The following is a 27,675-nucleotide window of genomic DNA, read 5'->3' as shown; positions in this document are numbered from 1 at the left end:
TTCCTAAAGCAAAATGACAGGGCCAGCGTGAGAAGGCTCTTGCACATCTAAGCAAATGTCTAAGCATTCAGGTTTCATTCTGTTTGAAACAAGCAGATAATTTCTAAGATTTTGAATTTACTGGCTAAGACCCACCCCTTATCTGACTGCTTTGAAGAGAGGCCCCTAGCTACTGAAGGCTTAAATTATGATAAGGCTTATCACTAAAAAAATTATTTTCTTTAACTGGTTGCTGATCAGCATTCAGAACCACATTCTGGTGATTGCTCCAGGCTCCTGTACTTGTAGGAGTGGGAGAGAGTGAGCAGTAAGGCAAAATTTCTAACTTGTGATTTCTGAAGTCATAATTCTGTGCATCCACTCAAATAGTCTTCTCATATTACAAGTAAAGAGCTTGTATCTGCAGCACATCAAACCTCTCCAGGTAGTTGTATCAATATATGGAACATCGTACTATTTAATGGGAACATGAAGAGTTGACAGTGGAGAATGAGGAAAATCATGCATTTTTTTCCTATGAAAATTGTAGGGGAATCAATGGATCTGTTTGATTTCGCATTATTTTTGATGATAGGAAGGAATTGGTATATTTTGTAAAGATTTTGGAAATAAAGCTTCTGTGATTGAGATGATTAAGAGACATATGTTTGTAGGTGAGAAAGAGATGTAATTTCTTGTTAACTAGTGAGACACCCTGACATATGACAGAAGTAGAGGCTTGGTTTAGCTTAGGTACAGAACAAGGTGTGAGAAAATAAGGTGAGTTGTAAAGTGTGCAGAGGCCAGGAGAAAAGCAAGGAGCTGTGGAGAAAAGGTCCTTGAATTCCATCAACCCAAAGGATCGCAGTGTGAGGAAAATGCTGAAGAGGATCTTACAGGTTTCTTTGGCTAGGAAGTTGTGTACAACAGTGTACAAATCCTGTGTGGAGCAGATAATCTGTAACTATACACACTTCACAAAAAAAGAGATTATCCACCAGTACCTCCTGCTTTCAGTATTGAGTTGTGGGGAAAAGTAAGTTTAACCCATTGGAAGGTTTCAGGAAGGGGAGTGAGAAAAAAATGACCAAAATTATGGTCTTAGATGTAATGAACTGGCCTGTTATTGTATAAGGAAATACACCGTGAAAGAAATAGTAGTGGAGCCAACTAAGACACAGGGAAGGATAGTTCATGGCTCAAAGAATTTAAATGTGATACATTTTGCTGAGTAGTAAGAGATGCATAATGTAAACTTTACTGTCGTCCCTCATGTCCTGAGTGAGCGTATATGCTAGTAGTATTAGCCGATATGTAAGTTTTCCTACAAGAAGAAGCTATTAATACTGATATATTACTACTTTTGAAATTATGTTCCTTCAGATACCACTGAGATTTGGATTAGCTTTCTGCTTTACAGTTTGTTGTGAGAATACCTTTAAAAAAAATATCTTCCAGAAAGAATGTCTTCTATACATTCCTCTCTTGGCACACCTACACTTTGTTAGCATTTGGGTTATTTTTTGTGTATGACAATATGAGACTGAGCACTACTATTCGTTGTACAGGAAAACAGGAAAAGGTTGATTTTTCTCTTAATATTGCCACATTTCCAACAAACTGAAAACTTTTGAGTCATGTCTGTGATCCCTTATGTGTTTCACCCTTAGATCTTTTTCAAAGTGTTTTCCATTGTGTTCAGTTTTATATGGTACTTAAAACTGCAAAGTTATCAACAGTCCCATAAAATACCATTTTTTTCCTCTGAATGATGTAGATATCTCTTTTGATCTGAATTCTTAATTTTTAGTCATTTTTAATGTGTCTTCTCTTGCACTAGTTTTTATACATTCCTTCAATTTTGTGTCAGTACAAAAATAATGGTTTAAATGTATATGTACACCATTTAGCTGAAATTAGCTGAAAAAAGTAGGGCTGAGCAGAATAAGTGCCTTTCTAGCTGCACTATAAGTAATTTCTTTCTTTTGTTAAAAAATATCATTGTCTTTTTTTCCATTTTCTAATTTGCTCCAATATTTTTCCTTACCACACTAAAATAATTCTTTGTAGAGAAGTTTTATAGTTTCTAAAAAAAGACCTTCAAGTGAATCTATGTCATCTTTGTCCTGCCATTCACTAGTTTGCTATTTTGGTTTCACTTGGGATAGCGTGGTCCAAGATGATACCCTTTAAGTCAGAGACACAAAACATTCCTCTGCCAAATAATACATTTATAAATGTTATGTAGTATTCATCCCACATGAGTGCTTTCAGCATCCAGTTGACAGTTGGAATCATGCTTAATCTTTTGATCCTTCTTAAACCTTTGAATGATATTAGACATCCACTGTTCCTCTTGTGCTTCCTCTGTCTGCAGTGAGCTATCCGTGAGATTTGCCAAAGGCTTTCCTGCTTCCCCTGCTACTTACTTCGTAATGATGGGATATTCATCTAGATCTGCTGTCTTGTCATCTTTTATTACATCTAGTTGCCAGACTTTATACCATCTTGTAATCATAAAATCTTAGTGCATTTTACTCTTTTTCCTGAGAAAACTCTGCCTCAGTCTCCAGTGTGTTATCTTCCTTAATTTTCTTTTTCAGCACTAAGGCAAAGCCACATTTAAAATCACAGCAATATGCATGCTTTGTTTTTCTCATTAATTCCTGACTCAGTTTACCCCAAACCCTCATCTCAAGATTAAGAGTATTTGAAAATTGGGTAGTTACATTGCTTAAGTGAGAGGGTTTATTTATTTGTTTACGTTTTAGAAAAAAATGTGTGTTCAGTTGGAGCGCTGCTATTGAAAAGATGACATCTTATTGAAAAAATCCAAGGAAACCTCAGTGCTAGAAAATCTCATCTTATAGGGAAGGTACTGTAAAATATTTTAGAAAGAAGATTCTATCTCAGAAGGAAGGAGGTAAAGGTGAATGCTGCATGAGTGAACATGTGGACTGAGAATCAGATTTATCATTAAAACATTCATATAACGGACCTGCCTTTCTGCAGGACTGGGAGAACAAGTCCATCTTGCCTCCTGTGGGAAGGCTGATTCTTTGTATTGACTCTAAATGCCAAGCAAAAAAAAGAAAAGCTGCCAGCATCACAGCCATTACAGCATAACAGCTTTTCCTTACCATTTGGAGGACTGCAGATACCTGGCAGATACCAGGAAATTTTTGACAGGTGGTTATTCACCTTGAAGTTGATGAAGGTCAAAACGCTGAAGATGAGCACTTTCCAGTTGACCCTCATATGAAGATGCAGATATTAAATCAGAAAGTATTAGCATAGGCAAAATCATGCCAAGTCATGTGCAACTTAAGGCAGAAGTTTTCTAGTGTATCCCTAAATTTTTTCATTGTCAAGTAATCAAATACATGTGCTCCTGATCCCAATACAAACTTGCCATCCTAAAACAGGATTGGCATTTACAGGTAGGTGTCCATCACTGATGGCTACAACTGAAAATCAATATTAAAAATATGTATATATGTATGTGTGTATATATATATGTAAAACTTTCAGTTCCCTTTAACACCTTGAATTGACTTTGAACTATGAAGCTAATAGTTTTCATTATATTATAATGTAAAGGAGAAACAAAGATAAATGCTGTTTAGTAGAATTTAGCACTGCTAATGAAATTTTACATTTCCAAACACCAAACAAGTTGTTTTTTTTTTTTTTTAAACCTGTCCCTCCTCCTTTTTTTTTGTCATTGACCAGGAAAAACTTTTTTGCACGATAGGAATATTGTGTGCCTGACTGGAGTGGATGAATCCAAGGCAAAAATTTAAATCTCTACAAAACTTTTATGTCCACACTACACATGCAGAAACATGCCTGAATGCATTGGTGCAGGAAGTAAAACATTTTCATTCTGATCAGAACTTTTCAAAATATCTTTATGTCCTTTCTGGATGCTTAGCTTCACTGTTTTAAATGCTGTTTTTGTTTTCTTGAAGTTCTTCTTCACCCTTAGGTCTTATTAAAAAAAAAAAAAAAAAAAAAAGAAAAGGAAGAAAATGTTTAGACTGATAAGGCACTAGCAAATGTAGTTTTAAATTATGTTAGGCAATTCTGGGAAATAAGAGATGACACATGAACTTTTTAATGGGCCAGCTCTGTAATTAAAGTGAGTTCAGATGTTACCTGTAATCTCCTAAGAAGCTGCTGCAGTCCCTGGCAGAATTCAATAATAGTGAATTTCTTACCTGCAAACCCACCTTTTCTAGTGTAGATGGAAACCAATAGGAAAAAGAATCAGGAAGCAATGCAAATGTCTTCAGGTTCTATTGATATATTTAATTTTTTTTACCTTGGGAAGGAATGATTGCTGTTTCCTTTTTACATATAATATTTATTATATAAAGGCCCTTGAAAGTCTTTTTCTCAATTTCTTTGGAAGTTTTCTTGCCATACATCTTGCAAATATGTATGTCTGGTTTTATGATGAACATCCAATCTGCTCTTTGTCAATCATTTACCATGTACCATCCCTTTTTATTAAGTCCTCTTGATTAAACTATCTTCTTTTGTCTTACCTTTGCTTATATGAATGTCTGAATCTCTGTAATTAAAGTTTCTCTAAGCTGCTGGTTAAACCCTTTCCAATCACAAAAATTAAGATATACTTAAATTCAGGAGGTGGCTTAGCTGCATACAGTCTGCTGCTGCTGAAGTATCCAGCTTTCTATTGATTCCTCTGCCCGTATAGCTGGAGTCTGACTGAGAAAAGTTCAGATATATCTCCTGAATCCTCAGAGTCATGCTAAAATGCCACAAAGCCACTACATTCAAAAAGGCCTGAGGCATCTAGAACAGGAACTGAATGTCAAATGCCAACATGGTGATTAAGCAAGCAGACTCTGGCAGGCTGCCATGTAGCTTTTCTAGCTATATGACTCCTTATTTGATGGGAAACTCCAGTAGTTACCTGACTTGTTTCACTGAAGACCAATGTGTTCAAGAAACTCTGATGAGTGTGCTCTGAACATACCTTATGTGCCAGGAACCGGTCTCAAACCGCCACCACAGTGGAAGGTTTTAGGTTGCTTTCCATTTTTTTTTTAAGGCTCCCAGTCACCACAAAGACACCACTCAATTTAGTACATGAAGTGGGCCGCCCAGCAAAAGTCCAGAGCTGACATCTTCCTTCTCATCCTCGTCCCTGCCCAAGCCCACAGCCTCAGCTTTCAGAGAGTGTTGTCTTCTGTGGCTAGTACTAAAGTGTGGAAAAGGAGAGGGAACCTCCCCTGTCTTTCTGGTGAAGTGTCATTGTTCAGGAAGGAATACCAGATCTGGGAGGTCAGGAGGAGAGAGCGGAAGGGAAAGCATGGCCATCCACCAGAAGTTAGGAAATCCACTTCAGAGGAGGAAGTCTGGACTCCTCTCCACATCCACACCCACTTGTTCATCTGGTACAGAAAGTTCACAACAAGAGAGAAATCTTGGATGCATCTCCCAGACAAGGACTCTATTTAATGTGCTAGAGCTGTGTGCTCTCCCTGGGTCTTTCTTCTCTTGGGTCAGTGTATAGTGGCAAGTTGCAGGAGGAGGAGAGGAATACCTCCACTCTCCTCAAACCAGTAACTGGTGCTGCTGCTGGTTTGAGGTAAGGTTTTCCTGCCAGCTACTAGACAATTAAAAAATAAATAAAATTAAGAAGTGGGAAGAGTCTGTCTTCTCTGCATACGTTTTAAAACGCTGCACTTTAAAAGAGCGAAAAGGAAAGCTATCTTCATTTCTTTCAAATAATAGCTGTTGTCTTAAAAGGCAGGTTCTGACATTTTGGTTGTATGGTTGAGGGCAGTCAGGCTCTGGAAAGACACGATAGTTCAGGCTGCAGATTCTATTCTTAGTATTCAGCATGCCATATTTTTAAAATCAGTCTACAGTCTATATGGTACTTAGGAAACAGTAAAACCATTTGCATTTTTTGTGTCCTATGCCTGGCTTTTCCTAGTGACAACTACAGGCCAAGAATGCATGTTAGGAATGCTAGTCTTATAGATGCAAACCTGCAATAAAGAGCCCGTGTACCTTACTGTGGCTTCAAGACTTCATTTGGGCCAGGAATCTGGCCTTGTGGCCAAAATCTTATGCTTTTAAGTCCTTTTTGAATTTAGTCTCAAGGATTTTTTCCAGAGGCAAAAGTGAGCCTGAGGTGGAGGAGGGGTCTGAACACCTACTTTTCTTATGGGTTGTACACCTGTTGAATTTAATGACACCATCATTTTTTTCTGAAATAATTTCCATTGTGGTCTTCAAGTGAGGCATTATATTACATGAGTCTATTCATCAATGAGAACTGAATGATTTTTATGAAACAAAATGCTTTGTGCTGGCCATAATTATACAGAGAATCTAGAAATAAGACTAAAATATGTCCATTATTTGCAGCCATTCTCATTTAACAGTGTCATTAAGAAACTGACTAAAACAAAAATCCAACTAAAGATCCTTGATTTTTCTTGAAGAAGTTGTGCCAGTTTGTCCCTTTTGTCTCAATACATATTCCTCTAGGGATTTTATAAGCACTGTTTTTAACTTCTTTTTCACCCATCTTATCTTGTACAACAGTGAATTTTATAGACAGCAACATAAAAAATATCCCAAGGACCTTTCTAAAGATGTTGAACAAAACTTACTTGCCCTGTAATGTAGCTGCTGTTTTTATGAAACCATATATTTTTGTCAAATAACCAATTGCTTTGCTCTAAATATATTCAGTAGTATAGAGTTTTCAGTTGTCAAAGTGTTTCCAAAGGCCTTTAGTACAATTAGATTGATTCTGAATCTTGTGTATGTAACAATAATTGTAATGGTGCTATTATTAGAAGGTTCTTTGGGACTGGTATCTTGGAGGTGATTTCAAAATAGAAACTGTTTATCACTACTATATCATCACATTTTTATGTGAAGTACAAACTAAAAGACAAGACTTGAAGTTTGCTCATAACGCGCTTACTTTATTACTGGAGAAGAGGAGATTATGATTCAAGGAATTCATCTTACTGTCTGCAGGTGACATTTCTAATGGTTCTGCTATTGATTCCGGTTTGACATAAGCTTTTCTTTTTGTTGCCAGTACAATACTGGTTTTGTGCTACTCTGTACTTGGTCACTGCACACTTGCACAAGAGAGGAAGGTCAAAACAGGTGAAGTTCTGCAGAGTTACATTGACATGGGGACATGCATCAAGAGGACAAAAGACTGTGACAAGGTGATAGTACTTCTGTTTCCAGGACTGTATACAGGCTCTCGTTGTTTAGTTAGGCATTTGTAGAGTCATTCTTTTATCTGACCTTCTCATGGCAATTCAGGGACAAGTGGAAATGCAGTCGTTTTAGTTCCAGCTGAACAAAACAAGTTCAAGGTCTTTGGAGCTCCTAACATTTGTGTTTAAGCACTTTTTAGAAGTTAAAGGAGTGATCCTGAACTACAAGAGACAAGACCTTCATAGGAGAGGCCTGAAACTCAGAAGTGATGGAAAACAGAAAAAAAAACCCAAAAAACAAAGAGCGTAAGAATAGAGGTAAAATACTCTCATATGAAAATGTTTGCTGCAAAATTTTTTTGCTACTAAAGAACCACAAAGAATATTTAGGAGGGAGTAACTTTTCCCATTTGAAGTAACTTATTAATAAAACAGAGAAAACTTGAGATCAGATCACTTACTGAGCTGTTTCATAAGATCATTATTCTTATCTATTAGAAAGAAATCCATAAACGTATTGACAAAAATTATTTGTCAATATAATTTTTCAGTAACTGTTTAGGAAGCCAGGAAAAGAAGTGGGCAGGTTAGAAGCAGCTTGGAATTCAGCACTGGAAAAAGATGGTCCCTCATCTTGATTGACCCTGCAAATGGCTGTTCTTTGAGAAAGATTAAAGTTGTGGGTTAAACCATTTAATCTTTCTCTTGTGTTTAACGCAGAGAGAGATGAAAACAACTGTGCTAAACCAGAACATGTTTGCGATAACAATGCTTTACAAGATTAATGTAGATCTCTTTACAAGATGCTTGTTGGTATTGAAATTTGAACCTCCAAAACCTGATTTTTTTTCACAGAAGTTTCTGAGTTGTGGCTGAAATGAATCCCCAGAATGTTCACCTCAGCCCTGTAAAACGTCTCAGCGCCTTCTGGGAACTGGGGGTTGCATGCCATGCCTGGCACCGTGACAGTCAGTCTCACTAGACAGAGGTGCACTGTGGCCTCCCTTTTCAAGATACCACAACGCTTCTTGAGGTGTTTGATTGTTTGATGTTTGGTTTATGTTTATGCTTCTTCAGCTGTTCATGGCAAGAAAGGCAAGGGACTATATTTTCTTATGACTAGCAAAGAAAGGCTAGGGTTTTTTTGGGGGAATGCAGTCCCTCGAATCAATGATAAAGGAAAGGGGCAACCTTAAACATAGGTGAAGGAGGTTGGAAGATGGTAGCTCTAAACAGATGTATGGGGGAGTGCAGGAACCTAAAATGAGGATCCTGTCCCAAAGAGGGTGGTTCTTAGAAAAAGAGGAGTACTGAGAGAGAATCTGTCTTACCCATAGCTCCCTCAGTTCCCTGAGCCACAAGTGTTGGTGGCACAGTCTGTGCAAGTGTCTGAGGAAATATTATGTTCCCCTCTCTGTTCTAGAGGAAGATCCTAGACATGTGCTTTAACCAATTTTGGAAGCATGACACTGAGCTGGATGGACCTTTCATCTGATAGCACAGTCTGTGCTGTTCATGCTGCTCTCTTTCCTGTATTTCTCCATGAATACCATCTTATTTATTGCCCTAAAGCCTCATTCTCCTCTCCTGCTCACCTTGCTCATCCTTGCTCTCCAAAGCTCACTTATCTCTGACAGCCCCCCTCAAGTTCCCTACTGTGACTTCTTACCTCACCCCTCCTCCTGCCTGGTGCCCCCTCTGCTGTCATTGCATAAATCAGTTCTCTGCATACCTCCATAGAGGCTGCGGATGCACACATATATAACTGCTAAGTTCCCTTTTCTCACAGTGAGTGGAGCTTACTGGAGTCTCAGATCACTTTGCGAGATCCCATGCACAATGAAATCAATGATAACAGGAATCACATGTTTAAGTCTATGGATACCTGTTTCTATTTATGTTAATGATTTCTGCACAAGCTGCTGTAAAGTGTATATCTATCCACTGAGTTCCATTTTCAAGCAAAGAACACGCTTTAATTCAGATAAATTGCAAATAGTTGCCTTTGTCTTGCCCCCCACTGTATGTGGGAATTCTCAAACCTCCCAGTGTAAAAAACTCTTGCCCTACTTATCCATGAACTCTGTTCTGCAGTCCAAAGCAAAACACACAAAGGAAAACCAAGACAAACATCCCTCAGAACGATGATTTCCCCCAGTCGGTTTCCTGCATGGTGTTTTGCTCTGTCACTGGGTCCTGATCAGCAGAAATCTTTGCTGTGTATAAAAGTTACTGTGAAGCTAATTTAAGGCACAGCTAGGGCCTCATTTAAATGAAACAAAAAACAAGTGAAGCACAGAACACAGTAATCCAAGTAGCTTTTTTTTTTTTATTGTGACACAGACATATAAAAATATTTTACTGTAACTGTCTGGGACATTCTGATGAAACATCTCTCTCCCTGGAAAACAGGGAAATCATCTTTCCTGAAGTCCATGTTAGCCTGGTGTTAGTGCAATCTGCTTTATGAATGAGCAATACTCAAGGCTGTGAGCTGGGTCAAATACAGTAGCAACATGAACTTTGCTTTCCAATATCAGTATACAAACAAATAGGCTTATTTTGGATTATGGATCTTTTTTTTTTATTCATTTGGATTTTCTTCTGCTCTGAAGACTTTCATTTTGTCCTAAAGCATTAAGGAGAAAAACTCAAAACATTTTTTGAAATCTTGAAACATTTCTCTAAGGAAAAAATGACCTAATGTATTGTATCTTGTCCATAGCCATGTGGAATACAAAAATTGAGTTTCTGGGATCTATTTAGCCCTAATGATCAAAAAATATAGAAAGACTTTTACCTAGGTCTATGTGATACTATACAAGGGCTTAGATTCATATTTCCTTATTAATGGATCTTTCTATCTGGCAACATTTATTGATTCCTTACTAGACTGCAGTATTGTAGAGTGTAAGTCGACTACTATAACATATAAAATATTCTCTGACATTACTAGCAATCATCTTTAATTTGTATATAAACTACAGATTTTCTTTGATTTCCACTTTGTTAATTTATCTGTAAGAATCAAAAATTGAAGCTTGTTATAGGTTTCAGATTTATGGAAAACCTCACCCTACACCTACCAATCCCACCAGCATTTAGTTTATAGGTACTTCATTTTTGAAGCCCAAGTACTGAGAAATTTAAAGCAGCATGGCATGCAACAAGTTTGTTGCTTTGTTCATGGTATGAAATACGAGTCTGAAAGGATGCTAACTGATAAGAACAATGCAGTACATTAATTCAGTATTTCAAATTGGCATGTTGGTTACATGTACACATTTTTTCATCTTTGATGGCACACATCTATTTGTTCATAGAGAACACACAACACACCATGAAATCTCAGCATCTTTTTGATAATTTTCTATTAATGCTTACCTGGATAGGTATTCTCTAGACAGTTTTTCAGGACCTTTGGCTTTTGCCAAAGATGGTGATTGCATTGTTAGCCCTCTGAGTAGGATAGTGCATACTTATGTTGTGAGTGTGCTGACCCCCTGAAGTCGAAGTGAGAACGCCCACCTGTGATGCATAATGGTCTGCACATGGAATATCGTCATAGAGTCGAGGCTTAGAAAGGTTTAATGTGTTGACTGTGTGAATGGATATGATCCATTGGAACCTGACATTATTTCTGACGGTAGGGGATCAGCCTCTAGTTCAGGTTCTGCAGTGAAAAAGTGTCATGGATGCAGTGATGCACTTCACTTGTAAGAGAGAAGCAACAATATGCTTTACTGAAATAAATCAGTGAGCTAAAGTTCAAGGGTAAATGCAACAATGGTTTAACAAGATTCGATGACAAGGTACACTAGATTATTTACTGCATAGAGGACAGAGTCAGGCAAACTGTCAGGGAGACCCTCCTGTTCAGTCATGAGGTTCAGAAAGGACCCCCTTGCTTTCTAAACTGCTTCTCAGAGAGGAGTCCAAGTGCACCTGGATCAAATCCTAGTCCCACCCTTGGTCAATGGTTTATCTCTTAAGGATTGTATGTGTGCAATCAATCCTTTATATCACTTTGCTAAGATTTCAAAATTTAGTATGCTATTAATCACTTACTAAGAATCTGTTGTGACAAGGAATCTCTCAACCTTGAGAGGTGTCTCCGCTCAAGGATCTCCCCTACTCTGCCGCACAGCCTGCTGCCATACAGGAGAGCTCAACAGGCCCTGGGCTGTCCTCTATTCATAAAGTAAGATGGTTGACTTATATTTGCATACCAGCAAGAATCTGTGTCGCTGTTCCATTCTTTGGCTACCATGCTGCCATCCATCCCCCAAAGTCCAGAGTAAGGTGGACACAGCCATCACAACCCTACTGGTGGTTATGGCTTAGGCAAGGGGGAAACAGGGGTGCAGGGAGCACACCACCACAATGAGTTATCACTAAAGTAACTGAGGTGACTCATGCAACTGTGACTACCCTCCTGGTAATACAGTTTGTTACTAAACTTCAGCTGAAGACCAAAGCCAGGGCAATATAAACATGGAAAAGAAAAGCAAAGCAAATGACCAGCTTCTTCAAAGCTTGCAGACCTTTACAGGAAGATGCAAGCAGTTGAGACAGGCTGGCAGGTGACAGTGTGGCCACTGTCACTTAGACTGTGGCTATGTCTGCATACACTATTGGTTTCATAGCTGGGGTTTTTTTTGTGGGTTTTTTGTTTGTTTGTTTTGTTTAGCACAGCAAACTGCCTAAATTGCTGTGACTCATACTTGAGGTCAGAATGCAGCATATTGCAATGTGATGTCATTTAGTGCTCTATCATGAGATCCTCTGGTCACTCAATGCACAGCTCTGTCAAACTAGGGTGTTCCTGTATAGCCCCTACAAGGGCTGTGCTGCTTCCATGCTGAGTCAGCACTTGGGCCAGTGCTGCTTCCCAAGCCTTTTGACCCAGCAGTTTGTTGTTGCATTTATGCAGACACTAACACTGCCAAAGGATGACTTTATTCAAAATGGGCATCTATGCGTTAAGGCTCCATAGTCCAGTGAAAAACACAACTCTGAATAGTAAAAAATGAAACTTTAATTGTTACTGTTTCTCTCCCTTTTCAAGTGTGTATTTTCTGAAAACAGTAACTGATTTGGCTTTGTAATTCTGAAGACAATAATTCTCAGAAGTATAAAAATTCTGTAAAATGTTAGTAATGTGTCAGCTCAGCTATGGAGATCTTTATCTGTACATGTAGCAAATATTGACCTCAAGAGAATAAAACTCAACAATCATCCATAAATAAATTGATCTGACAGCAAGTTCACATAGTGCTGCAGGCAACATCTCGGAACAGGTTTGCCTGTACTGAAATCTGAAGGTTTGGAAGAACGCAGTGTGAAAACAACACCTACAGTTTCTTTGGGTTGGAAATGTCAGCATATCACAGATAAGACAAGCACTCAGTACTTTCTGTGTTGGACTATGGAGGAGAGTTAAAGACAGAATAGCATGCAGGGGCTGAAGTGTGGTATGAATCTTTCTTCACATTCCTAGAGAAAGGTCATGGTGTTATCCATATGAGCAATTATTTTTGTTGAAACTTAAATCTCTATTTGCATTAAATAAAATACAGACTCTTGACTTTGGCTTTCTTTAATGCAAGATAGTATACAATAAATAATTGCTAGTTCTATATTACAGACCTAATGATATATTAAAAATTGGTTGAAGTTATTAACAAAGTTTGTGTATCAGGATAAGCATCTCTGACTGTATGTCTGTGGGACAGAAACTTACTCTTGTAATAAAAAGAGCATCATTGGCACTTAGGAAATATGTGCTTCAGTCCTGATCCTGCCTCAGACTTCCTGTATTATCTTTGACAACTTAGTTTTTGTTTTTAACTGTAAAATCAGAATGAGACCATTTCCTCCAAAACATTCTTCAGTTTATAAAGTCTTTCAGTGAGGGATGCTTGCATATGTGTTCCTGCCCTGCACTGACCTTGTGTAAATGAAGGTCCTAAGACATACAGTAGCAAAGGTAAGCACTGTAGAAGTGCAGAGGGTGCCATTTGGTACAGACCTGCATCAGAAAATGCTGTTTTGACAAAACTAACGATTTTTTTGAACTCAGTTAAGATGTTCATCACATTTCCACATGGGATTTTTCCCATTTAGGGAATAAGTCCTTCAAAGAATGTTCTCATAAGACATTTAACGTAACATACTTTCAAGAAGAAATACTTAAGATTTACATTTGGGGAGAAATTTTGAATGAATGTTTTTCTTCTGAATCCAGGAACAAAAATACCAAAATATCACAATATCAGTAAACTGAAGAAAACTAACATTTGCAAGCTGAAAATACTCCTCCAAATGCTATTGAAATTAGTGAGTCTTAACACTATTAATATTCATGCCATTTTTTAAGAAATTTAAAAAAAAATTATGACTTACTGATATTTTGAATCAAGAGACAGAGTAGAAAACATTATGGGCTTAAAAGCAACCCATGTAACTATGTCTAACCTTCTAGAGAAAATAAAAAGCCTTCTAACAGTCTGTGTTTTAATTTGTAGTGGGAAAACTCTTAAAATCATTAGCTGATGTATTATTTGTGGAAAACTTTCCCACTGAAATATTTGATTTCACTGAAAGTTTTGCTAAGATTTCATTTGTTCTTTAAAATATTAATTCTAAAATGTTTTCAGTATTTTGACTTCATTATCTTTTGTTTGCATTTACTCTAATGCTGATGCTTTTGCATTAATTTTCAGTTTTCTCCAGTGTGCATGCTTTGTAGTAGCCACTTGAAAATCTAGAGCTATTACAAAAACAAAAGACAAGTCTGAACTGGGATTCTTATAGCATAATTATCTTTATAATGCAGAGTTTTGCCTGCTCTAACAATGCATTTTCACTGTGACTTATGCACAGTAGTTGCTGTTGAAGTCCTATGAAGGGAAATTAAGTTTTTAAGGATATCTGCTGTGGTAAAATGTTAGTGAATCACAGGTAATCCAAAGATAATAATGTGTCCCGTTTCCTTTTTATTACCTCACCTTTAGGATTATTCTTTTATCTGCAGTAATACCTATTTGGTTTGCCTAGTTCTACATGAACAGTTTTGAGACTCTTTTAGCTTTAAAACTGGCACTGAAATTTTATTTGCTTTACTTTTGGAAAATAAAATTTTAAAACACGGGGATTGGAAAGACATGAATGTCATGCATATCATTCCTTCTTCTAACAAGCAATAACGAGAAAGTAATAATTTGAGTGCTCTTTCTGAACCTTAACAGCTCTAAATCTGTTAAATTCAGACAAAGGAGAAGAATGTGTTGTTTAACACAGTCTTCAGGCTGGAGAATATGTTTCCAAAGGACAATATTTTTCAAAAGATTTTTCCTTTGGGGTAGATAATCACTGGCAGTGAGTAAAGAACTGGAGAAAGTCAGAGTCCTGAGGAATATTTCAGAGTGTTTTGGAAATGTTATGAGCTGTTGATAGCTTTTGCCAGGAAAACAGGGAAGGACAGGGAACTGTGACAAAAAAGGTTGCTGAAAAACAACAGGCAAATCATTAACCCTCATGTTAGCTCATGCCCAGGCAAAGAGAAAAGCATTTGGCACTCTGGGGTAGGGTTTTTTTTTGTTGAGTGGCTGGTTGGTTTTGGTGTTTATTTTGAGTGGTGGTGGTCATATACCTTTTTTTAAGATCAAAATTTGGATTAAGAAAATAGGACCTGTTAAAACTTTCACTGCTTTTTCTATAAAATGCATCCTTTTATTCCACCTCCCACAAACTCCCCTAGTTACAAGGTTTCAAGTATATAGGATCTAAGTGAGACTCTTCTTTCCTCATTTGAAGGAAACAGCTTTATGGGATTTTATTTGTTTGCCTTTGTTTCTGATAATCTAAAGGAAATTCAGGGATGACTCTTACATTTAAATCTGAAAGTGGCAGTAATCATAACAGTGATTTCCTGCAGAAGAAACCCCTGTAGCTTAAATACAGTTCCTGTGAGTTGTGTCACCTGCAATTATCTGTCTTTCTCTTCTGAAATAATGACCATAAGAACATTCCTTAAAAGACTTCATCAGTAAGGAGCTAAAGTTATAGATGTTCAGTGGAAATTCAACGTAGGGAGAAACTCCAATATTTAAGACTTCCTATAAAGGAAAATATTTAAGTCAAACGTGTAAGTGGCCATTGTGTTTCTATATCATGAAAAGCAAAGTCCTTGCACAGTGAGAATGCTAGTTTACAATTCTGATGTGAAATTTCCCATTAAGAAGCTAGATGAAAATGACTCCTGAATGGATAGAATTCCTTTTCATGTAATATTATGCTGGTATAAATGTGTTAACAGTGAAATGTGTTTTCCATATTCAACTCTGCTGTGAAAACAGATTCCAAAGCAGCAAACATATCAGTGCTTACCTGGTGCACACAGAAGTACTCTCCTTGGATACAATGGGATTATTCATGTGAACGATATTTAATGATGTAGGGGAGGTTGTGCAAACTGGACAAAGTGTGGAACTGGCAGAGAGCAAGATCTTCTCATACATCTCAATTCTATGGAGCAAAAGAGCAGCACTAAGGATTTCCAAACATTCACAGAAAATAATAAATGTGAAGAGTTAAATTAAATTCCACTGAGTCAACAGCAACTTTATGTATTTCAGTGGAAACAGAACTTTGACACAGGACTTTTCTGATACATTTTAGCATAAGATCTAAAAATAATCCATTGTCTGGTGGTTGGTACTTTTGGTTGTTTTTTTTTTCCTTTTTCTTTTTGGAGGTGCTTCTGCATCTCTCCAATGAAGCACAATAATTGTAAATGAAAATGTCCTATTATTTGGCTGCTCTTGTAGAAATATTTTTTCTTCTTGTATACCTCTCAAAATATTTTCTTTTCTATGTAGTGATACTTGCTTTACATAACTGCCGTCTTTTCCTCTTCCCTCTTACAGTACTGTATGTTACACTGCACTTTCATTCACAGGATGAATTTCCTGCAACAGTTTCCTTTTTAACCTGTGAAACCTATATCAGCAAATATGAACAAAAGAAAAGAAACAAAAAGAGAGGCCCTGATGAGAAACAGACCAATAAGGATTATTGCAACACTGTTGAGAAAGAGCTATTTCTGCCTTTGTTTTTCCTCTAGCTGACATGTTAGAGGAAACACAGTTGCACTTTCTGTAGCTGATCTATCAGAGACAAAAGCAGCAGAAATGCAGTTTTAGTGGGAGGTGTCTATGCATACTTCAGATGCTATTTCTCAGAAATCTTTTGCCAACGCTTGCAAAACCTCAGTCCAACTGACTGCAAGTAAGTCAGGTGTTTTACAGAGCATCCTTTTATATTGCTCTACCCTTTTCTGTCCTCCTTACACTGACTTTGCACTCCCTTCCTCCCTACCTGAATGTAATCTCACCACTGGTTTCAAAACACAGGATTTCTTCCACCACCCCCTGAGGAGGTGAGTTGTGGGATAACACAGCTCTGTAAGAAAAGGAGAATGTGGAAGCTAAGCCATTTGCTGCATTTTCTCACTGACTAATAATAGAGTTTTCAGGCTTTGCCTTGCCAAATGTCACAAGATCAGGAATCTGGAAAAAACAGAACTGGGGAGGAGACTTAAAAATATCACTTAAAGAAATAGGTGCTGATTTCCTTTTATTTCTCTTCCTTCTAAGCCCTGATGAATCTTGCAAATCTAGGGATCAGACTTACAAGCATTTTGAAGAGAAAGACATAGAAAAAGGGAATTTATTTTCTTTCTCATTCAACAAAAATTAAGATTTCTGGAGATTTTTCTGAGATTGAGGGTTTTAAGAAAAATGTAAAATATCAAGCTACATGGGACAAAATTCTAATAGCACTGGGAATAATGATATTGCAGCCTAATTCCATTAATTTAAGATGGGTTTTGTTGTTGAGTTTTTTTCCTTTAAAATATGATAATTGGAAATTATTTTTCTGAGTCATCCTTTTCTTCTGCTCTGTGGCATGGTATAATATGCCTCTTTGGCAGATAATGTAGCAACTGACTTCACTTTCACCTTTGCAAGCAGTTTTAGTTTTTCCCTACTTTCTTACTTTGTTTTCCCTTTTAAGACAGCTTGTTTCTTGTACAAACAAGTTTCCAACAGATTGGCACACTTTCTTCTGATGAAAGAGGGATGTGAATATTGGGACTGGGGAAGGAAGAAAGGCAGGGCACCCTTTGGGGCTCCACTCTGATAGATGGCAGGTTGCTGAGCAAAGGTGCACATTCTGTAATAAGGCACAAGACATAAATCACAAGCTTGTGATTTGTCCCACATAACTATATGTGACATTAACAAAACAGGACGTGACCAAGCATGTAGGTGCCAGCCCACTCATTGAACTGATTAAATAAATAAACTATTACTTTTTAGGTTATTCAATAAAGAGTAGAAAACAAGTCCTCCTGGTAGTAATGTCAGTGGATTAACTCAAAGGCTGGCACACTACCTTGCAGTAGTAGAAGAAATACTTTTTATAGTTCACTGCTTAAAATTGGTCAGTAACCTAGAAAATGTGGCCTGATGCTTCAAAGATTTGTGCTTGTGAATAACCACAGTGCCATGAGCAGAGCTGTTTTAAGTGATGCAGTAGATTGCTGTCAAAGTTTCATTGGATTTTCAAGCTTAGGGGCTTAGTAGTTTTTGTAAGATCACATGATTCAGTTTTCAATGTTTGTTTGTAACATTTCTATTCCAGCTGAGCATTTATTCCTTTCCTCTGTTTCTCAGTTCCTGAGAGACCATATCCACAGTTCTTCACGGCTGTAATGCACCCTTAATGCTGCTGAGGGGAACTCTGGCCCTGAATAATTGTAATTTCCATGTTGTTGTCACTTTCCTGTCCCTGGCACTGAGAGGCTTTCAATGTTTTGACACCTTTCCTGTGCTTTCTCCAGCTTGAAGTTCCCTTGTCTGTCTCTTGCATGGTGCATTTTAATTCCAGGGTGTGTAACTGCTAATGCATTATTGCAGTGGGCAGTAAAGCTCTGCGAAAACAAATTGGGTAGAACTGGGAAAGAGTTTGAAAAACAGAACTGATTTGTTTAGTGTGTGTGTTCTGGCCCTCCCATCTTAAAAAGATGCAGAGGAAGGCATGAAAATGATTAAAGTATGAACATCTTCCCTACATAGAATTTTTTAATTTTGAAAAAAGGTATTTTATGTGGCAAAGCTTTCTAACATACACACATAGCATAAAGTTGTTGTTCTATGCTACAGTCAGAAATGAGACTTTGTGAAATAATAAAAGCAGCACTTTAAAGGGGAAAAAAGTGTTTTCATGCATTCAAATGATGACTCTTAATCTGTCAGGAGATCAAAATTATAAATTTGTTCAAAAGGTATTAAGCAAATTAATGAGTAATAGCTGCATAAAATACAATGGCCCAGAAGTAACTTCCTGCTCAGGAAGTCTTTAAACTACTGATTGCTGTCACCTGCCACAGGAAAGGTCATACTATACATACCTTGTTCCTCAACAAGCATCATCTGCTGCCCACTGTTAGAAAAAGGCACTGATCTGGTGTCACAGCACTATCAAAACTAGCCAGCTGCAACAAGGCTTTCACCATCCCATACCAGGTTAACTTCAATAAGTAGTTCCTGCATCTTGCTCTGGTGCGGTCACTAATCCCCCACAAGGTTTCAACAGTTCATCTACTGTCAGTGCTGCTTCTCCATCCTCTTCAGGCCAGTCCACCCTGCTTCTTGCCTCTGCTGTGTCCAGATTCTCTCTTTATCCAGGCTCCTTTCCCAGCCAGCCTCTCCTCATCCAGGCCCCTTTCTTTTCCCTAGGCCTCTCCTCATCTTTCCTACATCTGGGGTGCACACGCTTGCTCTCCTACCTCTGCTTCTTCTAGGTCTCTCTTCATACAGTTCTTCTCTTCTATCCCCCTTAGAGCCATTTAACTACACAGCAGGAACCAGCCACAGCTGCACCTTATCCACATCAGCCAACCCACCGCCCCTGAAGCCAGCCCACAGCTCTATATTATCAATGTTAATTAACCTGCCTTCATTCCTCTATAATTCCTCTACAATCTGGAACAATGAAAATATGCCTATTGCTTTTGTTTAAGATTGAAGATTGATGTCAAAGAGTTTTTAAATAGCATAGAAGTGGCAATGCAACTACAAATGTATTAATATGAAGAAGTATGAAGAAATTTTTACAATGCTAAAATGAAACCTAAGCAGGAGCAATGGATTAGATGGGAAACTCAAGTGAAATTCTGAAGAAAAAGTTTATTTAGATTAGGAACACTCTTTTCCTAGAGCTACTAGAAACAAAAATTGCTTGAAAATGTACACTCTTCGAGAGGGAATCATGAACTGACATCTGCATGGTTGAAGTTAAATGCCACAGGGGTTTACGTAAGTGGGTGCTGGCTCTATCACAACACACACATCTGGTCTGTAGCTAAATGGTTCAGAAAGTATGGGTCAAGTATGCACTGAATTGTGTGTGATGCGATTTCACAAAATTGATGACAGATTTCTTTACATCAAACAAATCTGTTCTTGGTAACACATAAACTTGAAGCAAGTTAGCCTCGGGGATTTTTCATTGGTTTACTGAGAAAAGATCTGGGTCCAATACCTCAGATTTAAAAGACATTTCCAGGAAAGGTTTGTTTCTGTTTTAGAACTCTTGGTTCAGTTAAATAAACAGTATTTACTTCAGAAGCCTCTCAGAAGTCTCAAAAAGTTTTTAATGCAAAGCAGTTCCACAAAGGGCAACATTATTTATCAGAACATTGTGCCTTAAAACCTTGCCTGTCTTGGGCAATGCCATTATCTCTGTTTCTCCCTGGAAAGCAGAATCACAGGGAGGCTGAAGGGCAAAGAGATCAAGTAGAAGAAACCATCAGATGAGGGGTCAGAGGGAGAGAGACAGAGATGGTTCAGACTTGTGAGAGGCAGCTACATATCCTCATTTTGTCTCACATGGAAAATACAGGTATTTATACAATCACAAGATCTTTCCCCAAGTTTTGCCAATGCAGTTAAGAAAATAAAAAATAACTTATACACTTTTTCTTCTTTTACCACACAGTCTGTTTTCAACAAGGTGGATATTTATGGGCATGTGAATGATTCCATAAGCAGTGATTTAGAGACTAGATTGGAGCGTATTTGAAATATTACTTTATGATTTTTTTATCTATTTGCTTAATTCTTCTTTCTAGTGATATTTATTTTAAGTGTGTGAAGCAGGTGATGTATAATTTCTATTGTCTTCTAATATTTGGGTCATCTATACAGGACACATTTGAAGCTCTTTCCATTAGTATTACATCAAATAGAAGATGCTATTTTTAGAAATATATACTTTTTTGACAGAAGATTACTTGAATTTTTAATGCTACTTGCGATTCTTAAAGACTGGGTAGGTTAAAGACTAACTTGTTAAACCAAACAGCATCTGGAAGTTCCAAAGAAAACATGAATCCTAAAACACAAGTATGACATAAATGTAATAGCACAATTACTCGGTTAATAGGTCATACTTTCTAACCAGTGATGTGTGTTGTGATTAATAAAATACCCTTGCATAAACTAGACAGGACAGAGATTTAAGACTGAATTTTAAGAATGATAGGCATTTAAACAGAAAATACCCCAGAATGCTGTGATGCATAATGGATGTAAATTAAGGTAACTGTGAAGGATTTCAAACTTAAAAAAAAAAAATAAATCAAAAAGAAGTGTATCCAGAAAACAGCTCCTGCCAGCACTTCTGGGTTTTACAGGTTTTTTAAAGGGTCTCTCAATTTTTACTTCATGCAACTTCATTCTAACTCAGTGAAATTGCAGATAGCTTTGCCCTAAATTTGCCTTTTATAACTAAGAGGTGATTACTATATATATTAAATTTACTGGGAAAGAAACTTCCCAAATGTTACTTAAGATAGAGGCATATCTTAGGAAATTTCCCAAGTCTGTATGTGCATACATGCCTCTTCTTTTTCCTTATTCTCTACATGCCAGCATGAGATATACTTGCCTTACGCTGACTGCTTTTCAGACTGTGGAGTTGAGACAGCAGCTAGAAATCCTGTACAGGATGGAGAAATGTCATAACCTTTGTGGTCTCTTTGCTAAAGTCACACAGAAAAGTCCGCACTGGCAGGAAAAGTATAAATTGGAGTATAGCTTGTTAGCCTGGAAAAAAGGGCTATAACCTGTTAGTGAAGTGGCATGAGCCACTGACTGAAAGGACCATGTGTAAACCAAAACTCTAAGTGTCCCTTATTAGATAGTCAGTTCTGATATTTTACAAAACCAGCTACAAACAGAAGAGCAGTAGCTACTTATTGTTGAAGTCAGATTGAGACATCTGAGAAACTAGAAAATATCCTGAGAAGGAGATACAGGAGATACCTGGTTTCCCACAACATTCTGGCTTGGCTGTTTAATTCTGATTTGCCATCTTCAGGATAGTGCTGGGTTAGAAGCGGGGAGTAGATGCATATCTCATTCCTTAGATCTTTTTATAATATTTAAATCTTTATAAACATTCAACATTTTTGGCACTTCAATTCCCACATTTTAGTACTCTGTGAATCCTTTCTTGGTTTTGAAAAGAACTGAAATCCAGAAATCACCAGACTAACTTGATCACCTTCTACAATAAAATAACATTTTCTGTCAACATGAGGAAAGCAGTGGATATTGTCTGGGCTTCAGCAAAAAGTCAGACACTGTTTCCCAAACGGTCTGCTGGGCAAACCAGTATGATGCAGATTGTATGGGTGATCTGCAAAATGGTTAGGAAACTGGCTCACAGGTTGCACCCAGAGGGTGATAATCAATGAATTTTACTCAGGCTGGCAGCCAGTCACAAGTGGGATCTCCCAGAAACCAGTACTGGGCCCCGCAGTGTTCAACAGATTCATAAATCATCTGGATGATGGGATTGAAAGCACCCTCACCAAGTTTGCTGATGACACAAAATGGGCAGTGAGGTGAACATGTCAGAAAGGAGAGCCATCTTACAGAGAGACCTGAACAGGCTGGAAGATTGGGCTGGCAAGAACAGTATGAAATTTAACAAAGACAAATGCAAAGTCCTGCACAACCAAAGAGCCCAGTACTAGGCTAGGACCTCTGTGGCTGGGGAGAAGCCTGACTGAAAGGGACCTGGGGGTCCTGGTGGACAGCAAGTTGAACATGAGTCAGCAGTGCACCGCTGCAGCAACAACAGCAAATTGGATCCTGGGCTGCATCCACAGGGGCATTACTATGAGAAAGAGAGATGTGATCACCCAATCTACTCAGCGCTTGTCAGGCTGTTTCCCCACAATTCAAGAAAGATGCAGACAGATGGGAGAGGGTCCAAAAAAGGGCCACAAAGATGATCAAAGGGCTGGAGAATAAGTGTTTTAACAAAAGATAGCATTTTACATCAGCTCAACTAATCTTTAACTATATCATTAAATACCAAAAAGTTCAATTTCTTGGTGAATTGAAGTTGAAAAAAAAAATGTTTTGGGGTATGAGTGCTACATTTTCAGCTATTTCTGCACACACACACCCTATTTCTATGTCTTTTCCAATTAATGAGTTTGAAATATGTCTGTTGAGAGCAGTAGTAATAAAATATCTCTGAGATATGGGGCTGATACTCATGATTTTAAATTTATCATGTTATGAGTTTCCATGCCATTGTATCTATCCAGCAGTAAACAGTGTTCATCTGAGCAACCCAGCTGACATAATGAAATATAATTATTCTTTTCAATTTTCATTTTAAATGTAATTGTATTTTTAAATTACTATGCAATTTAATAAAATCATGGAATATAATTGCTTTCTTCTAACTTCTATATGTTACAGAATATTATCATTTTCTAAACTGCTATGAATCCTTCGGTCTTTAAACTTATGATAATTTGAACGACTATCTAGTTACTGTTCATTCGGAGTCTTCTTGCTAATTCATTGACTGTTCTGAGCATAACATATGGCCTTTAAATTTGGCGTAATTTCTGAAGTAACCCTGCTTGAAGTCCTGTGAACCTCAATACTATCAGTTTCATAAATCTTCACAGATTAAACATAGATTCTTACTTGATTGTGACTAACTGTTCCCCAAAAGACACCACAGATCTGCACTACAAGTGGAAAGCACTGAAGAAATTGAGCAGAGTCACGAGCACTTCCTGGCTCAAAATATTTCTGTAGATGAGAAACAGATTTCTTAGCTTCTGGGCTGGCCTGTCTTAAGTGGATGGCAGTTTTAACTGTTGAACTTAAACCGAGTATCAGTTCCTGTTGATGTTTGCCTGTGGCTATAGAGATGGTGAAGTCTGTTCAGGTGAAGCTGTGCAGATTTACTAAAATACCCATGGTCAGAAGCAAGGACAAGCCTTGGATTCTCAAACCTCTTTTGCTTTATACAATGAATCAGGATCAGCAACAAATTTGCTTTTTTCAGCTGCTGAGTTATAGTTCTCAATGCATTTTTCTTAAAGTAGACAAAATACACCCCATAAATCCATAGTGATTCCAGCTTCAGAGCCTTCACAATAGAGGAATTGAACCTGCTGCTAAGGAACTGAACTTGTAAATTTCACATTCAATAAATATAAAGATTTATGCCTTGAAAATCAGCTAGTCAAGAGCTAACATCCAGAAAGGGGAATTTTTGAATGAACAAGTGTTTTGTTTTGTTTCCAAGATGACCTTAAGAATATCACCTTGGAGATATTTCCCACAAATTGGAGCCAGATTCTTCTCTTCGCAGCCTGTGTCCTGGCAATAACAATAAATTTTTGAATACTACAGATTTCCTGGATGATTCTGTCCTCTAGCAGAATTAGGCTCTGTGTAATCTGTAAGAAACAAGTTGTCCCCTTTCTGTGAAATGGGAAAAAAATCATGACTGTGATGCTGCTGCACCAGCTCAAGCAATGTCCATCTGTTATGACTTTTAGTACCCCTATCTCTGTAGTGCATAAGTCCTTCATGAAGATCAATTAATTAATCTTCATAATACTCCAGGTGTTTTATCATCTCTACTTTACTCAGGTCCTAGGAGAATAATAAAGATCAGATAAAAATGATTTATGTGTTGAACTACATTTTTAGAGGCCTGTGCTAATCATTTAACCAAGTTATCTGTCCTATCTCCCTGTATTCTTTCAATTTCTGATTTATTAAAATAAAAAACCCCACCTATCTTGTGATCTACAGGTGTCAAGTATCAAACACAATGCAATCTTTTTAGGGAGAGGGAGAGAATGAAAGAACTGCAGGAATTATTTGTTTAAATTATATGCTTTAAATTTTTGTTTTATACTATAATTTCTGACCTCAAGGAGTTACATTAAAACAAGCTGCTAAAGGATAAATCAAGCAGGTAGGCAACAGACACAAGTCTTGAAAGACAGGAAGGCTCCCTGTGGGGAAACACTGTCTGTCTCCATTGGCTGGGAGTTTACTTTCCCCAGGTTTTAACACGAGGCTAAACAGACTCTTCAGGAATGGGGTGGGATGGGTGAATGGGTTCTGAGTGGTCAGAAATGCAGAGCAGAAGGAATATGCCATGAGGAAGACAGGTGACATCCTTTCCCAGAAGCAGCTGGGACTCTGGTAAGCATTAACCGGATTCAGTTTGGGCACAGAACTATGAGTATGTGTCTTTTGTTGTATAAACCTATTTTTGCAAATACTTGAGATGAGAGGTCTGAATAAAGCATTGTTCTGAAAATGCTGTTTCTATGCATTGTGAATATATGAAACACTAACTCCTGAAGGAAAGTTCTTAAATGTGTGAACAGTAATCTGAGCTTTCATTCTTAATATGATTAAAACCCAGAAGCCTACAAAGACGAAACATGGTCTTAAGGGTGTGCCCATATATTTCAACTTACAACCAAGTATAAAAATCCATGTATGAATTCTGGAAAGCTGAGAGTAGAGCTGTCAGCCTGATGTTTTCTATCCCTGGCAGAAATATAATTTTCTGAAATAAATATTGGCACAATATATATCACCAAATTCTAGAGTTTAAAACTGGGAAGATTTAATATGCTGAAGGGGTGCAAACCCATAGCCCCTTTAATGTATCCAACACTTATGCAGTTCAGACTTGGCTTTGCTGGGAGGGGAATGTCCCACAGCAAGGCTTCATGGTGCAGGCACTCTGAGGCCCAATGCATAGGCAGCCCCACATTATGGGGGAAAGTGGATCCAGGAGCCCTCCCTGCCCTTGATAAGGTATAGGTCAATTGGCCTTATGAGGACTTATCTCCCAGACAAGGAAGGGTGAAGAGCTGGCTTCTGCTGATGCATTTTGATCCCCCTTATCCATACAATTTTTTTCTTTTACATTTTCACCTAGGAACTTCAATACTGAACCCAAAGTTGCTGGATGGTTCACCTAAATAATGTGAAGTTTAGTCACCAGGAGAGTTAAGTGTTGTGTGACACTGACAAAGAGACAAGAGACCAAGGTGTGAGCAGTGCTTGAGGCCTCTGCAATGGCACGGAACTGATTAGGAAAGATATGCCCAGATGATCATAGCAAGAAATTCATGACCTGTGCTGTGCAGAAAGATGAAAAAATCCAAGGTTTCCCTCCTCCCCTTGACGTTACTTTTTCAAGTGTACAAGAACTTCTTGCCACAGCTTTGTGCTGTGAAGTCATGTTGAGGCAATTACCTATGATGACCTCTAAGTCCCTTTCTGAATTACTTATTTCCAAGACAGAAACTTCTACAACCTGCACTCTCTGTTCCCAGCTATCTTACGTTACATTTGACCAATCAAAATGTACTTTTATTGCTTTGTGATCATTTACCAAGTGATTCAGATCTCCCTGTAACAGTAACCTTACTATTAAGTATATACTTTGATCTTACCAGTTACTGTGCTAGTAAAAATTTGTAGCTTTAGCTCAGTTACAGATAAAAATAGGGCTCAAGAATCAAATCCCTGTGGCCTTCTGGATAAAGCTCCTTTCCTGACTATTTTCTCAGTATGAACTGCATTTTGAGATTCATCAGGGGACCAAGTTTTAATTCATTATACTGTCTTTTAGAGCCAAGATCTTGAGATCTAAATTCAGAAACTGAATGGTAGTGAGTGTAGGAGAAATCCAAATATATAACAATATAACTTGGCTGTATCAGTTAGACCTGAAATCCTGACATAAAAAGGAAACAATTGATTTAGAAAGACTTACTTTCCATGAAATCAGGCTGACTGATGCTGTACATTTCCATAGTCTCTAAATTTAATTGACAGCCTCAAATTGGTTTCATATTTTCTCAAGGAACTGATATCTAAGTCCTCTACAATTCCCACAGTCTCTGCTTTTATTCAGTTTTTCAATCCTGGCTCTTCTCCAGTCCTTTGAAATTTCTATAGTTTTACAACGTTTTTTAACTATGAACAGGAATGAATATGCTCAGAGAGAAACTTGCTCAGCAGATTCCTCTAGGACAATTGGATTTTGGTTATTATCTCCTGCTCAGTTTGATTGGGAAAACTTTCATTTTAATACAGTTACAATCCATTTTTTCATTGTAGGAGGGGTGAATGTTCTGTGCCCTTCACAGGCATGTAAGGGATGGATTTCTCTTGCCTGTTAATAAGAAAATTCACCAGCCATTGCTATTCCTCTAGTTTTCATTACTAATGCTTTTTAATTTGTTGCTTCCATAATCCTTGTTATTGAGTTTTCTCTTTACAGTAATTTAAATATAGGTTATATTATATTACTGCTTCTTGAATATATTTTTGAAACATCAGGTCTAGAGTCTTTTTCTTTGTTTGGGCATAGGTACCTGCACAGCCATTGCAGGTCGATATGCCTGGAAGATACATTGTACCGGAAGAGCAAAGAGTCCATCTCTGTGAACCTGTAACAAATCTTAACCTATCCAGGCATAGGCTGAATGGTTTTTTGTCAAACACAACTTTTTATTAATTTTAATGATTATTCAACCATTTCATTATAAATTTATTGTTTAACTCATCCCACTTGGTTTACCAGTCAATTAACCTAGCATTGTTTTAAGACTGTCTTTTTTAAAGTCTTCTAAATATATACACTAATGGTTAATCCTATATTCCTTATGCCTTATGTAAATCAGGTGTCCAGGTCATGCCGCCAGTACTTGGGAAAATATTAATTTTATGTCCAATTTGAGGGACAGATTAAAAAAGAAATTATTGGATTTGGAATGTCTGAGGAAAACTTGGTCCTGACTCTTTCAAAGATGAGGAAACATCTTTGGGTCTATTTATAAGAAATAACTTTGAGATAGCTTGACTCTATTCTTTGAGATAGTGGATCTTAAATTCACTTAAAGCTTTATTCAATACTGCTAGGCCAGTGCATTAATCAAATTGCAGGCTTGGAAAACATACAATAAAAATTTTAACCATAATCTCTTGGTGCCATTGAGTCGGAAGCACCCACTGTTAAGTGCTGCTGCGTTTGGCAT

This window comes from Falco rusticolus, chromosome 1 (assembly GCF_015220075.1).
Source record: "Falco rusticolus isolate bFalRus1 chromosome 1, bFalRus1.pri, whole genome shotgun sequence".
Taxonomy (NCBI): domain Eukaryota; kingdom Metazoa; phylum Chordata; class Aves; order Falconiformes; family Falconidae; genus Falco; species Falco rusticolus.
Note: the sequence above shows the minus strand (reverse complement) of the source record.